Below are 16,143 nucleotides of genomic sequence, written 5' to 3' on the forward strand. Positions count from 1 at the left end.
CCAACTACGGCCTTCTTTCAGCCATGACTCAGTGATGCTCACAACATCATACCAACCAATCTCTAATTGCACCATGAGTTCATCCACCTTATTCCAGATGCTACGTGCATTTAAAAACAGCACCTTTAGTCCTGCATTCTTCACCTTTATGAATTTTGCCTCTGTGGTACAATTTAACTCTTTGCTCTATCTGCATTTATACCCAATCATTGGCTTGTCCTTCCTTACATTCATATTACATATTATATCATCTACTTGCCGGCTCAGCCTCAGCTCTATCATACTGGTTCCCATTCCTCTGCCATATTAGTTTAAACCACTCCCAACAGCTCTAGTAAACTTGCCCGTAAGGATATTGGTCCCCCTCGGATTCAAGTGCAACTTATCCCTTTAGTACAGGCACCACCTGCCCCAGAAGAGGTCCCAATCATCTAGAAATCTAAATCCCTGCCCCCCTCTCCAATTCTTCAGCCATCCATTTATCTGCCACCTCATTCTACTCCAACCTACACTGTCGTGTAGCACAGACAGCAATCCCAAGATTACTACCCTTGAGATCCTGCTTCTCAGTTTCCTTCCTAACTTCCCTGGATACTTTTTCCAGGACCAGTTCCGTTTTTCTACCTATGTCATTGGTACAAATATGTACCACGACTTCTGGCTGCTCATTCTCCCATTTCAAGATACTGTGGACACATTTAAAAACATTGCGGACCCTGTCACCTGGGAGGCAAACTACCATACGTGTTTCCTTTTCGCATCCACAGAATTGCCAGTCTCCCTGACTATAGAGTCCCCTATTACTGCTGCCATCCTCTTCAGTTCCCTACCCTTCTGAGCTACAAGGCCAGACTCGGTGCCAGAGGCACACCCGCTGTTGCTTCCTCCAGATAGGTCCCCATTCACCCCAGCAGTAGTCAAAATGGAGTACTTATTATTGCGGGGGATGGCTACAGAGATGCTCTCCACCATCTGATGCTCTCCCTTCCCTCTCCTGACAGTCACCCATTTATCTGTCTCCTGTAGTCTTGGGGTGACTACCTCCCTGTAGTTCCTGTCTGTCACTGCTTCACTTTCCCCAACATGACCTTTCCCCAAGGTCATCGAGCTGGAGCTCCAGTTCCCTAACACGGCCTTTAAGGAACTGCATCGTGATGCACCTGGTACAGATGTGGCCATCGGGGTGGGTGGAAGTCTTCCGGAAATCCCCTATCAGACGCCCAGAGCAGAATACTGGCTCCATAGACAAATCTCCTATTTGTCCAAAATTTAAATAAGAAATGAACTCACCTGATTACTTTGCCTCCGCCTGTCCTTGCCGATGTCCCGTTGAGCCAAAGCTTTCCTACTCTGCCTCAGACTACTTCGACGACAACTGCTCCGCTAGGTGGCATCTCTCTTTTATAGAGACTAAGTTTTTAAAGCTCTTCGCTGGACCTGGGCAGGAATGCTTCTGTTGTATCTGCTCAGCAATCCAATCAATGACTCCCATTGAAAACCTTCCTGCTTCTTAAAGATCTTTGTCAGACCTGAGTGGGAATGCTTCTGTTGCGTCTGCGCAGTACTCCAATCAGCAACTCCTGTCGAAAACCTTCCTGCTTCTTAAAGATCTTTGTCGGACCTGAGTGGGAATGCTTCTGTTGCGTCTGCGCAGTACTCCAATCAGCAACTCCTGTCGAAAAGCTTCCTGCTTTTTAAAGCTCTTCACCAAACCTGTGCGTGAATGCTCTGTTGTATCTGCGCAGTACTCCAATCAAATACAGATCGGCTAAGACATAACTTGTTAGTTAATCAGAAGAATTGTAAAGAAAATTCAGGACGGTTACTGATTTGACTCAGATTGTAATCTTGTGATCTGAAACAAGCAATTTCTTATCTAGTCAACTGGTTTTAGCTCTGCTCAGTTGATAGCAGCTCTCGTTGGAAGATTGCTGCTTCCATTTCCAATTGAGCACAAAAAATAAGAGGATAACTAGAGAGCAGGTAGCACCACTCAAGGGTAAAGGAAGGAAAATGTACTTAGAGGTAGGAGATGTGGCTGAGATCCTAAATGAGTGCTCTGTATCAGATTTATCAAGAAGGAGGACATGAAGGATAAGGAGATCATTGTGGAGTATGCTAGTTTGCTGAGGCATTTTGAGATAAAGGAAGAGGTAATGTTGAATGTAAGTGTAGATAAGTCCCCAGGGCCTGGCAGCATATACCCCAGGTTATTGACAGAGTCAAAAGATAAGATTGCTGGGGCCTTGACCAAGATCTTCGAGTTCTTTCTAGCTACAAGCAAGGTTCTGTAAGACTGGGAGCACCAAGGTAGTTACATTATCCAAGAAGGAAAACAGGGATAATCTTGGAAACTTAAGACTAGTGTGTCTCACATTAGAGGTAGGGATGTTTCTGGAGAGGATTATTAGGGATAGAATGCAAGAGCAAATGGAAAATTTTGAACTAATTAGGATAGTCAGCATGGCTTTGCGCAGGGCAAGTCATGTCTTTAACCTAAATGAGGTTGTTATGGAGGTATGATGAAGGTGATTGTGGATGTTGCCTTCATGGGATACTGTAAGCATTTGACAAGGTCCCTCATGGAGCCTTACTTAGAAAATGAAGATGCATAGCTGCTTGGATTCAGAATTGGCTTGCCTATAGAAGACAGAGGGTAGTGGTCAATGGGACTTATTCCAGCTGAGTCCGTGACTAGTGGTGTTCCATAGCGAATGGTATTATATATGACCTGGATGAAAACAAATGAGTGGACTAGAAAAATTATGGATGATATGAAGATTGGCATTGCTGTAGATAATATAGAGCACTGGCACTGGATACAACAGGATAGATCAATTACAGATATGGGCAGAGAAATGGCAGATGAAGTTTAATCTGGTCAAATGTGGAGTATTGTACTTTGGGAGATCAAATGTAAAGAGACTGTTAATGATAAACAAAGTTGATGAGCAGATGTTGTTCATAGCCCCATGAATGTGACTACACGGGTTGACAGGGTCGTAAAGGTGCCATATTGCATACTTTCCTTTATTAGTCATGAATCAGGAAATTATGCTGCAGTTTTATACAACTCCAGTTAGGCAGAAAATGGAGCATTGCTTTCAGTTCTGGTGCCCGTTGAAGGGAAGATGTTGAGGTTTTCAAGAGGGTGTAGAAAAGGTTTACCAGGATGCTGCCTGGATTCGAGGGCATGTGCTATATAGAAAAGTTAGACAAGAATGATTTTTTTCCTCTGGAATGACTGAGGCTGAGGGGAGTTCTGATAGAACTTTATAAGATTATGAGAGGCATAGATAGAATAGATAGAATAGATAGACAGTACCTCTTTCCCTGGAGTTGAAACGTCTAATGCCAGAAGGCATGAATTTAAGGTGAGAGGGGATAAGTTCAAAATAGATGTGTGGGCAGGTTTGTTTTAAACATAGAGAGTAGCGGATGCCTGGAATGCATGATGGGCGCCAAGAGTGCACTGTTTGGGGTGGTGGTGGTGGCGGCGAAAACGACAGGGGTATTCAAGAGGCTCTTAAGACAGGTACATGAACCCGCAGAAAATGGAAGGATACGGAAATTGTGTAGGCAGAAGGAATTAGTTTAGTGGGCAACTGATCACTAATTTAATTAGTCCAGCGCAACATTGTGGGCCAAAAGGCCTGTTCCTGAGCTGTGTTCTATATTCTGCACTTTTCTAGGATTGTACCATACTGATAGGCTCTGCTCTGTTTGTGCAGTCATGCCTCAGTCGAGACAAAGAAATTATCCACCTTCCGTTTGCTCCAGTGGATTTAATTGTCAAAACATTTCAGATAATAACCCAGATGTGTAGACTTTAAGACAATTATTCCAACCATTTATTTATATGGGCTCATCATTTCCAATTAACGCATCAGGATCGGTAAGATTGCAAGGTACTTAAGGGCAGCAAAGGGTTCCGTAATTAGGAAATGCTTCTCCTGGACAAGACTGGACCCTTAGTAACTGGCAAAGCCTCTGGCGGATGTGGAGTTTCAGTGTTCCTGTGTTCCTGAGAAATGGATGTATTTTTGAATGGGACCGGAAGCACCTCATGCAAAAGGTAGGAACCCTGTGAACAAATCTGCATCAGTCTGGGCATTCTGTCGCTCCCAAGGGATGGGCAAAGCCATATCAAAATGCATACTCGATCATGAATACATGGGAGAAGTGGCTCTCTTCCAGTTTATACTTGTAAGATATGACTCATCATAGCCCTGTGGCCAGCATTTGCAGATCCTCGCCTGGTTTTGTGTCGATGCTTCAACTAAAAGGGATGGAAAAGAGAAAGTGACGGGCACCAGAGGTGGGACCTTCCCACTGCTGTTCAGATAAATCATAGCAGCTGAAGATACACCGGAAGCTGAGAGTGTTAAACTGTGCCTGATCTGTAAAACAAGATGGTAAGGGCAGGATAACCGCAGAAGAGTGCAAACTTCTTTTACTCTACCACTCCACTGAAACAAAGCCTATAATAGTTAAGTGACAAACCTTCTAAAACATAATCACTGTATTTATTTGCAGACAGAAGTTGTGAAGATAGCGTGAAGACCATAAGACAAAGGAGCAGAAGTAGGCCATTCAGCCCATCGAGTCTGCTCCACCATTTTATCATGAGCTGATCCATTCTCCCATTTAATTCCACTCCCCCACCTTCTCACCATAACCTTTGATGCCCTGGCTACTCAGATACCTATCAATCTCTGCCTTAAATACACCTAATGACTTGGCCTCCACTGCTGCCTGTGGCAACAAATTCCATAAATTCACCACCCTCTAGCTAAAAAAATTTCTTCGCATTTCTGTTCTGAATGGGCGCCCTTAAATCCTTAAGTCATGCCCTCTCGTACTAGACTCCCCCATCACGGGAAACAACTTTGCCACATCCACTCTGTCCATGCCTTTCAACATTCGAAATATTTCTATGAGGTCTCTCCTCATTCTTCTAAACTCCAAGGAATACAGTCCAAGAGCGGACAAACGTTCCTCATATGTTAACCCTCTCATTCCCGGAATCATTCTAGTGAATCTTCTCTGTACCCTCCCCAACGGCAGCACATACTTTCTTAAATAAGGAGACCAAAACTGCCCACAGTACTCCAAGTGAGGGCTCACCAGCACCTTACAGAGCCTCAACATCACATCCCTGCTCCTATACTCTATTCCTCTAGAAGGGCAAGCCATTGTGTTGGTAGACAGAGAGAGAGAATGGTCCACAGGAGGAAGCCCTTTTCAGCAAGGGTGCTTGAAGAGCTTTTTTGCCCAAGTGCATCCTGAACAGAAACACTGCCTTTGGAGACTCCACCCTATAATGGACAATCTGATGCAGATGTGCTGCATGCCACATCACAACTCGAGCCGCAAAGCGGGACCAGGACTCTATTCTCAGTGGATACTGTATAAGGGTTATGGTGGCCACAAATTTCTGAATGTTTGGACCTTTACAGACTGATGGATGGGTCAGCACCATATTTTCATGGCTTTCAATAGCCCACTCTATTAGGGAGTGATAGGTGATCTCTGCTCTAGGAAAGCAGAATGCATCTCCTTCTCCCTTGGAAAAGAGCAAATAAAAGAGGGGTTCTGTGATGGAATGCAGTCGCACCAAGATGACAGCATCAATTTCAAGGCTGTGATATTGTGAAACCAAAAGGAGTTCCGCTCCCTGAAGGCACAGCTGATTCACAACTACACTAGAATGGATTCTGCTTGCTGTTCGAGTAACGGCCATTACACCTTGATCTGCCATGGTCTCAGATCAAGGAGTAATGGTTGAATCACCATGCCAGACTCAAGGTTATTTAATTGGGGGGTGGGGGGAGAAAAACGAGCTTCTCTCACCACAAACATGACCCCATTGCAAAATCTATGTAGAAGGACAGAATAATGCCCACAGAAAGAGCCATGCTGCTTCTAGTGATGGCCTGTGGAATGTCAAACCGTTACTGGACAGCTGATATAGACAGCAGATCTCCAAATTCATGTGAATGGCCCACAAAACATATCTGCCAACAGCTGACAATTGAAAGAGGGAGCAGCAGGTGGAGGACAAAGCTGGCACTGATCAACTGCATTTCAAATAACGGATGACCTAAATCCAAAACAATTCATTTTCCCTGCCAACATCAATCATCAGTGTTTGCTTGCCCGGAATCAGAGAAGGAAAATTCCAGATCAATATTCATAATAAAATTTGTGTCTAGCCATGACAACAAAAATCAAAACGTTCACCTCATTGGAACTGAACTTAGAAGCACAATCTCACAGCTTAAAAGGACTCTTCATCTCCCAATATAGTACCTCATGGATCTTGTATTTTATTTGACCAACTGCACTGCACTTTCTCTGTAAATGTAATACTCCTTTCTACATTCAGTTTTCCTTTTCACTACCTTGACAAACTTATCTATGGAAAGATTCATCTGGATGGCATACAAGCAAAAAATACTCACACTATATGGGTACATGCAATAATAAACTTATTCTAGTGTATGTGAACATTCTTTTTAAAATGCACACTGGAAAGCTGAAATAAAAACTGAAAATACAAGGTGGCACAGTAGCATAGTGGTTAGCACAACACTTTACAGTACCAGTGACCCAGGTTCAATTCCCGCTATTCTCTGTAAGGAGTGGGTTTCCTCTGGGTACTCTGGTTTCCTCCCACAGTCCAAAGATGTACCAGTTGGTAGCTTAATTGCTGATTGTAAATTGTTCTATGATTAGGCTAGGGTTATATGGGGGTTGCTAGGAGGCGCAGCTGAAGGACAGCAAGAGCCTACTCTGCACTGTATCTCAATAAATACAATGCAAACACTGGAAAACTGAGATAAAAACTGAAAATGTAGGGAATATTCAGCAGATCAGATGACATCTGTGGAAAGAGAAAGTGAGTTAACAACTCAACTCTAAAACTAAGACAAAGAAAATTTGCATGGTCTTGGACATGAATGGTAACTTTGTTTCTCTATCCACAGATGTTACCATACCTATAGTCATCGTTTGGCTCTAATAGATGCTTTTAGAGCAAAAAACCCTAATATCTCAACACTCCTGACAAAAGATGTCAAACCACGTGTGACAAGACAGCACTTCTCAATTGCCAAGTATGCTCAGCTACAGCTATAAAAAATCCAATATTACCTATTGAGGGTATACCTAGTGACTAAAGGCTGACTATACTTGTGCACCAAGCTTGCGCCGTAGCCTATACAAGTGGGCAACGCCGTTGTGAGCATTTATACTTGTGTGTTGGTGTGTCTGCGTCACTCTACAATTCACGCACGTCACGCATGCGCACACACCTGCCCGTGCAAGGCTTCATGGTCAAGTTTAAGCAAGTGTCTTTTTTCGTAAAAGCAAAATGTGTCCTCCATAATTTCGGAGATCTGTAAAGCTTTATGGAAAGCATTACAGCCGGAGTTCCTTCCCTGCCCTTCAGTCACCCAATGGAAAGCTATTCTGGTATACCTGGTATGGAAGTTGTCCTGTCCAAGACCGGAAGAAGCTGCAGAAGGTCTTGAACATGGCGCAGCACATCACACAAACCAATCTTCCATCCTTGGAACACACATCAATGTTGCTGGTGAACGCAGCAGGCCAGGCAGCATCTCTAGGAAGAGGTGCAGTCGACGTTTCAGGACGAAGGGTCTCGGCCTGAAACATCGACTGCACCTCTTCCTAGAGATGCTGCCTGGCCTGCTGCGTTCACCAGCAACTTTGATGTGTGTTGCTTGGGATTTCCAGCATCTGCAGAATTTCTGTTGTTTCCATCCTTGGACTCACTTTACACCGTACACTGTCAGAGCAGTGCCGCCAAGATAATCAAGGACACGACCCACCCAGCCAATACACTTTTCATCCCTCTTCCCTCCGGGAGAAGGCTCAGGAGCTTGAAGACTCGTACGGCCAGATTTAGGAACAGCTTCTTTCCAACTGTGATAAGACTGCTGAACAGATCCTGACCCGGATCTGGGCCGTACCCTCCAAATATCCAGACCTGCCTTTCGGTTTTTTTGCACTACCTTACTTTCCATTTTTCTATTTTCTATTTATGATTTATAATTTAAATTTTTAATATTTACTAGCGATTTGTAATCCAGGGAGCGGGAAGCGCAGAATCAAATATCGCTGTGATGATTGTACGTTCTAGTATCAATTGTTCAGCGACAATAAAGTATAAAGTATAAAGTGTCAAGTATTGCAGCGTAGGACGAAATGCGATGCTACCAAGTGGACCAATCACAGATGTTGCGGTCTGCATTGCCGCAACGCATAGTTACATTTTGGGAGAGGTGCACATAAGGCTACGGCGTAGGCACTGCGTAGGGTTCGCAGCTACGCCATACCTACAGTGTCGATTTGACGAAGAAGTATAAATCAGCCTTAATGATAAGGTCAATTCCAATTTCTTGGCTATGAAGTCCAATCAGCCTCAGCATCCGGTGCCCACACAGGGATGTATCAGTCAGAACTCACCTGATAACCCAGGATGTACCGATGTCATCAAGGGAGCAGAGCGAAACAATAAGGGGAAAGGGAAGTGAATCCCAAACCTCATCACAAGTCACAATGTGGATGCCAGCTGTGAGCTTAGACTAGGACTGCAGCATAATGCTGTCTTGTCCATCAGCTCTGCGCAGACGAAGATCTGAACGATCTGCTTGTTCCAGACTTTGAGTCAGCCAAAAATAAAATTTGCATTAAGCAGTGACCCTAAGTCCATGGCCACTTAACGTTCATTAAAGATTAATACCAATCTGCGCCAACTTCCGCCACTCTTCAATCAGATCTACAGTTACCCTGCCAGACCCTGCAACATTCACGTCGAGGGAGCAGGAGCTCAAGGATGGAAGTTCTTCAAGGACAGCAGTTGAAAAGAATCACAGAGGGAGGCATGTCGCTGTTCTCACATTACTGTCCCCACCTCAAGCTCAGCTCCATACCCAGAGTTGCCAGAAATTCTGCAGTGTGCCCTCCATTTCCTAAATTACCCCACACCTCCTGAGGCGCCTCCAACCTGTACTCCTTGCTGAGCAGGGAGACTGCTTCTAAACAAGAACTCCATTGTACGGGGCTCCTGCAGGCCCTTGCTCTGCCCATTGGGAACCCTGGTTTGGAGCTGCAGGATCTGGTTACAACCTTGTGCAAGTAGCGTGGTGACAGCAGACAATCAGTGGGCAGCATAGCTAGTGACCCCGGTTCAATTCTGCCACTGTCTGTAAAGAGCCTGCACCCTCTCCTTGTGACCGCGTTGGTTTACTCTGGGTGCTCCAGTTTCCTCCCACATTCCAAAGAGGTACAGGTTAATAGGTTAATTGGTCACATAGGTGTAATGGACGGCGTGGGCTCATTGGGTTGCAAGGGCCTATTGTTGTGCTGTATCTCTAAATAATAAAGTAAAATTAAAATAAACTAGTATGGACATGCATCTTTTCCACAAGTACCTCCTCCCAATCTAACATGGGCAAATGCAGCTGTAACTAGTGAAGCTACTGCAGATCAAAGAGGTGACGCCTTTTCCTGGCTCTCATCTGGCAGTCTCACCCTTCAGGAAACTGCCAGGGTCCTGTGGTGATGGGAAACTGAAGAGCAGTACCACCCTCTTCTGTGGTGACATATTTATTGGCTACATTCTAGTTACTCTCCACACATCTTCCAAATGATGTTCAACAGGGTGGAAACAGACTTCCCCAGCAGTGACAGGGGCTCGCCAGCTTATGGATGACTCAACTTATGGAAACCTGACTTCATGCAAGTCTTGCCATATACTTTAAGGCATTTTTCATGCTAGTAATAAAAATAACAATGTAATGTTCTTATGGTATTCATTAATGACTAGATATATTAATGCTAGGCTGAGTATTCAATGAAATGAAAGAATTTCAGAATGTACACGTTGAGCAATACGATATGGGTTACGCTGCGTTGAGTTATTCTCCAGTCTTGGTGATCCACCTACAAGCGTTTCATCACCATTTGAGGAGATATCATGGGCTACGATATAAAATGAATGTTTCTGACTTACAGAGAAATTGACATAGATATTTCTCAGAAACGGAAGCTAACGTAACTCAGGGACAGCCTGTTCTTGGTTTATGTAAGGAGAGTAGGCAGAAGTGGGTCATGTTAACGAAACCTTCAGAAATGCACCCAAACTTTCGTGCAGACTTCATTCTGCATCAGTGCAGCATCTGGACTATTATCTGAGATATTTAGCTGCCCAAGGACCATTAATTGAAATGCAACAGGCTGCTAACCCAAATGCAGTTAAATTTCAGCAATTAATAATTCAACATGTAGTTCATTTGTACAGCGAAATTACACAACTACACAGACTGTGGCATCTGCTCAACCCTACTGCAACTGCGTCACAGCTGCAGTCACTCAACACAGCATACTGTGCTCTCACACACCCAAATGAAATGTCAATGCTTTAAGAAACATTTGACAAATTAAAAATTGTCCTTTTCCCCTCTTACGCTTTTCAACAGAAATTTGGGCTACAATAACATCGGCTATACTGTAATTACACTCTTGAAATAAAACAGTATTACAAAACCTTACATCTGCACCACAGTGTGTGTTAATTGCCAGCCAGTCTCCAGCAAAAACTCCCACATCACCAGAACAATATCAGTCCCTGATGTGACGGGGACATATCACTGATTAGGAATGTATAATCTTAAATTGAATTAAAGGGTGACTGGCACAAATCGAAGAAGAGTTAACGACCTTCAGAATTCGCGACCAATCCTCTGTTATCAAGGTCACGTTAAGCTCTTTTTGCCAATCTTGCTTAATCTTAAGTAAAGGATAATTATACTGTTGTAATAGTAAATTATAAATTTTCCCAAAAAAAACCTTTCAATAAAGGATTAATTTTTAAAATAATGTCTAACAGGTCAGAATCTTGTATATATGGAAAATTACTTAAATATTCTTATAAGAAATGTCTGACCTGAAGATATTGCAAGAAATGTGAGTACAAGAGAGAATATTTAGTTACTAATTTCTCAAAAGACATCAATCGGCCTTTGGAAAAGATCCATGAAGGAATAAACTCTTTTATTCCTTCTTACTTTCTTCCAGAAAAAAATAGTTTTAACATATTATTTTTCTCATTATTATTGATACATTGTTTAGCTTTGTTAATCAGTTATTTGATAATTTAATTCTTATTGTACATATTGACATGTTGTCTTGATTAACCTATTTTTTGTTGATTTTCAGTAATAATTAATACAAAAGATTTAAAAATGAAAATGAGAAATATATAATCTAAAAACAAGTAGCGAGGAAAAATAAACTGTTATGCTGAAATCAGCAAAGCTGCATATACACTGGGTGATGCTGATGAGGATAATATGGTTTTCCATCTCTCAGCTTCTTTCAAAAGCCGAGTTGCCAGACCTCGGATCTGGAGCAGTTGATAAGGGTGGCACCGGACAAGGGCTGTGCAGCATCTACACAGGGCAGGCGACATTGATCTTCAGCTTATTGTGACTCTACTTGGCAGACCACAGGAGCACCCAGGCTCTCACTGTAAATCACAAGTCACCATCTGCTTGAGATACTTGCACAAGAGCTGCTCAGGTGCGAGCATGGCATGACGATTAACATTTCTGCTAATCTCAAAATATGAGACAATAGCTAAAACATCAAAAGTGTCCCTGCAATAAAAGTAATGCACTCTGCAAAACACAGGCTTGTTGTTGTCATAAACTCAACCACAAAGGACAACAGACTGTCTTCCAGCAGCTGAATATGGTGCTCACATTCACTGCTGGTAACTCAGTACATATAATCCAAAACATCAAGAATGATTAAGAGTCATTATAATGTCACTTAATTATATCTTTCATTGCAAACAGCAAAACTGTATGACATATTCAGCCACTGATTATAGGTTTAGAGGCACATTAGGAGTATACACTATGTTTAGGACTGATATGCTAATTTTTTCTCCGCCCACCCTCTCCCCAACCGCTCCCCAGCTTCCTTCCAGCACCTGCCCATGAAATGATTCTGAGATTTTTGCTCACCTCAAAGTTCATTCTACAAGTAACCACTCCTTTGTACCGAGAATTCCCAGACATCAGCCCCCAAACTTTCACTTACTTCAACATTTTGTCTTCCTATTAAGGATTAATTTGCTAAATAAGAATGATCATGACCATTCTACAGGGCGCAGCTGCCTGTGCTTTCACAGATGAGCTGATGCTTTGGCAGTGTTCTTAGATGACGATGCACAGTCTCTGACCAATAGAAGTAGGGAGGCAGGCCTCCAGAGGCTCTACACGAGACAGCTAGATCCTGAAGGTTTCCTCTCAGATTGTCAAAACTCCTGAATAGTTAACCGTACCCTCAAATACAGGGAGGGATTTGAGTGAGAGTGCCCGTGGGAGGGATGCCCTTGTTACTGTACAAGTCATCAATAGATTAAGAGTTTAAATTCCACTTGTGATAGTTTCATAACTTGAATTGTTTAAAACATTTAAAATCTGTACATATGACCATAAAATCACTGATTGTTGTAAAATTCTATGTTCTTCAGGGGTAGAAAAGTAACTACTTTTATTGTCTAACTCCAGCCTTGAAACAGTGAGCCTAACTATTAATTGGCCTCTGAGGTGACTGAGTCCATCATTCTGCCTTAAATAATATTAGATGTGGAGATGCTATAAACACAATCTCTGTGATGGGCCATTCAAAGGAGCATAATTACCCCTACATATCTGCCCCTTCCTCATTGTTCTGTAACGCTACTCATTTCAAAACATTTCTTTGAAAGATGCCTGCATTTAACGCTACATTCAACCATTTTTCTGCACAAGGCTGTGTGGAAATTAGTGTCATTACAGAAGGCTATTTCTCAGGAACATCAGTAAATAAGCGCCATAACTTTGAAACAATTCACAGAAATAAAATTGCAGGTGTTGGATGCTGGAAATAAAAGCAGAATTCATGAAAAATGCCATCAGGTCAGGCAACATCTGTGCAGTAGGAAATGTGACAGGGTCCTGAATTACCTCTATGAACTGTGCTTTTTAAAAGACAGAGAGTTGTGGAACACAGACACCTTGTTAAAAAGAGAGAGAGAGGCGAAGACTGCTCACAGTTTGTCTATACTTTCTACAAGGACGTTGCACGCTTGTAAGTTCTTGCAGAGAGAGAAGGGAGGAGCTACTTGAGAGATAGTTGGTATTCAGCACAATGAGATAAATAGAAGGTCAGCTGTTAGACCTACAGACACATGGTTTTGGACACCAAATGAGCTTTGTTGTGCCCACAGAAAAGGTGGGTATGGGAGGATTGATCAGGCAGATTGATCAGTGGCTCTCACAGTGTGAAAAGGGTGTGACCGGTGGGGAGTTATTCATGTGTCAACCCTCGCCTGGGTTGATAATTCCACCACAGAAGAATGGTCCCCTTTGTTGTGGTCACAGTTGGTGACTTCTAAAGGAATTCGGAGGACCACGGGAAGATCGACGGCAACAGCTCACTTGAAGACTCAAATCTCTCCCTCTCTCTCTCTCTCCATCACTACTCAGTTCAATACCACAAACTGAACTGAACTTTACTCATCATCGTAAGACTATCTATTTACCCCTAGACCTGAAGAAGCTTGATTTTCATGTATTTCCACACACACACTCATATATATATTCATTTCTAACCTGTCTGATATATCTGCATTTACATTACTGTATCGCGTAGTTACTAATAAATATTATTAGTTAATAGCAATACTGGACTCCAAAGTGTTTTCCATTTCTACTGGTTCTTTAACCCATCAAGGGGTATGTGACAGAAACAAGAGTTAATGTTACAAGTTGATAGCCTTTCATCAGAACTAAGAAAAAGTAGAAATTGAAATTGCTTCAAGGTGCAAGAAAGGGGGAAGGGATGAAGAGACTAGGTACTGTCAGCGATGGGAACTGAGTGTGCAGAAAGAACAAAAAGAGACTGAATAACACAAGTGGTGGTGATGCTGGCTGGGAGGGTTGTTGATCACAGTTGATCTGTCTGGAGGAGGTGCAGGAAGGAGATGAATGAAAAATGGAGAGGAAAAGAAGACAAAGAATTATGAGCTACAATATTGTATAAGCAAAGCATTGCGAATGTAGCATTTCTGGGCAGAACCTCAGAATGAAGGGATGTCCTTTCAGAACTGAAATGAGGAGGAACTTTAGCCAGTGGGTGGTGAATCTGTGGAATGCACTGCCAAAGGGCATCGTGGAAGCCAAGTAATTGGGTATATTTAAGACAAGAGGTTGATAGGTCCTTGATTGGCAAGGAGGTTAAGGATTATAGAGAGAAGATAGGAGAATGGGGTTGGAAAAAAAAAGATTGACTAGCAGAGCAGACTTGACAGGCCGAATGGCCTGGTTCTGGTCCTATATCATATGGCAGGGGTTCCCAACCTGGGATCCACAGACCTCTTGGTTAATGGTATGGCTCCATGGCATAATAAACATTGGGAACCCCTGCCTTATGGTCTTATTTATGGTCTATGGAAAATCCTGTTATCAGCCTATCAGAAATAGGGTGAAGAACAAGATTTCCCACCCTTTTGGGGAAGGGAGAATTCTGGAATGCTCTTTGGGGAAGGGATTCTGGAATTCTCCCTGCTTCAAACCCACCCTTGCTAAATCTTTTTCTCTTCCGAGGCATTCCTTCAGATCTACCACTAGCCCAGGTTTTTGATGTCTTCTTTCATGTCACCTAATGTGATTTGGGATCAAGCTGTTGCAGTGCTTGCTGGCTGGGTTTGCTCTTTCCACCTTTTCCTTTCTCCATGGGTTAAACCAAGTTTTATTTCTAAAATGAGTTCTGTTTTGATTTCAGAATTTTAGCATCTGCAGCTGTTTTTACTTTTCAATCTTAGAAGCATTGGTAGTGAGGGTGGCATCATTTGAATAGAAGTGGTAGGGAAACTGGGAGAGTGTAATGGAGCGTTTGGATAAAGCAGAGTGGAACATAGTCAAGAGTGATGTGGGATATTGTTGGCTTGTAGTGGATTTTAGTTATTAATGTATCCTGAGGTAGGTACAGTGACCTCAAGCAATCAAGGGTCAGAGATGGACCACATGACAGTGCAAATCAGAAGCAACAGTGATGAATCTTTGGCATTCTGTATGAGATAAGGAACCAAGATTAGTATAGCCATTAGCACACAGAACTGGGAAGAGGAAGTGAGTGAGGGTGACAATATGGTCTGAAACAACATATTCCACAAAGGGAGAAACACAGCATGGGCCTTTGCATGTTCCAGTGGCTGCACCATTACCTAAAAAGTGAGTGGAGTTGTAAGAGAAGTTGGGAACATGTACAGCCAAGCAAAGGAGGATGGTTACAATGGGAACTAGAGGGGTCTCTGTTAAAGGAAGAAGCAACAGGCTGCCGGCCATCCTGTTATGGATACTGAAGTAGTGAACTTGTATCATATCCTATTTACAAATGTTAATGATTGCACTTCCTCATTGGTGGCGTTTGAATTTTAACCTTTTCATTCATATATTGGCCCTGGCAGATTTGAAATATGGACAAAAACGTCTAATTCGAATGGGTCAAGGACAGTGGAAGCACACAGATCAATTGTCTTTGTTCCTGCCGTGTGCTTGGAGATGGAGGCTGCCATTCTGTGGAACTGTTTTATGTCCATTACGTGTGTAAATTGCTTGGCTTGATCAGCATTTTAAAGAAGACACAGCGATGCTTCAGTTAATCTGCTGGACTAGAAATCATTTTTGGATAAGAAGTTATTTGCCAGATGTCCTTTGGTTGAATACAACATGCAGGTTTTTGACTTTTGGAGTCAGCATCTGCTTTGCATGAATCAAGCTCATTGCCGATTGAGAACAAGAAGCCATGAATTACCGATTGTCACTTGCTGGGACGAGGGCATTAAAGGATGCTGAACTGGAGCAGAGTCAATAAAAAGATGTTAAAAGTCCGACGCATGACCTACAGCCAATGACACTAGAATGCTACATTTGAATTAATAAGAAATTAATATAAAAGTTGTCACTTTCATTACATTATCATCAATAACTCCAGAGGATCACCATTGCGAGGAAGAATACCCACACTAGGAGCTGGGAGAAGATGGGATCAATCATCAAGCCA

At 42.7% G+C, this 16,143-nt stretch overlaps 1 protein-coding gene across 6 annotated transcripts in view; it reads right to left on the bottom strand.

Annotated features, from left to right (window-relative positions):
- Window positions 1-16,143, bottom strand: part of LOC134351697 (contactin-1-like) — a 752,292-nt gene that overhangs the window by 495,595 nt on the left and 240,554 nt on the right. Inside the window, exon 1 of one of the 6 annotated variants that reach the window (XM_063058220.1) lies at window positions 12,133-12,195. The exons of 4 other annotated variants lie outside the window; for them this stretch is intronic. The gene's annotated coding sequence lies outside the window, so the exon portion shown is untranslated. Of the gene's footprint in view, window positions 1-12,056; window positions 12,196-16,143 lie in introns of those variants that run through there. One more of the 6 variants, XM_063058221.1, reaches the window with a different exon arrangement.

The sequence above is a fragment of the Mobula hypostoma genome, chromosome 9, assembly GCF_963921235.1.
Source record: "Mobula hypostoma chromosome 9, sMobHyp1.1, whole genome shotgun sequence".
In the NCBI taxonomy this organism is placed as follows: Eukaryota; Metazoa; Chordata; class Chondrichthyes; order Myliobatiformes; family Myliobatidae; genus Mobula; species Mobula hypostoma.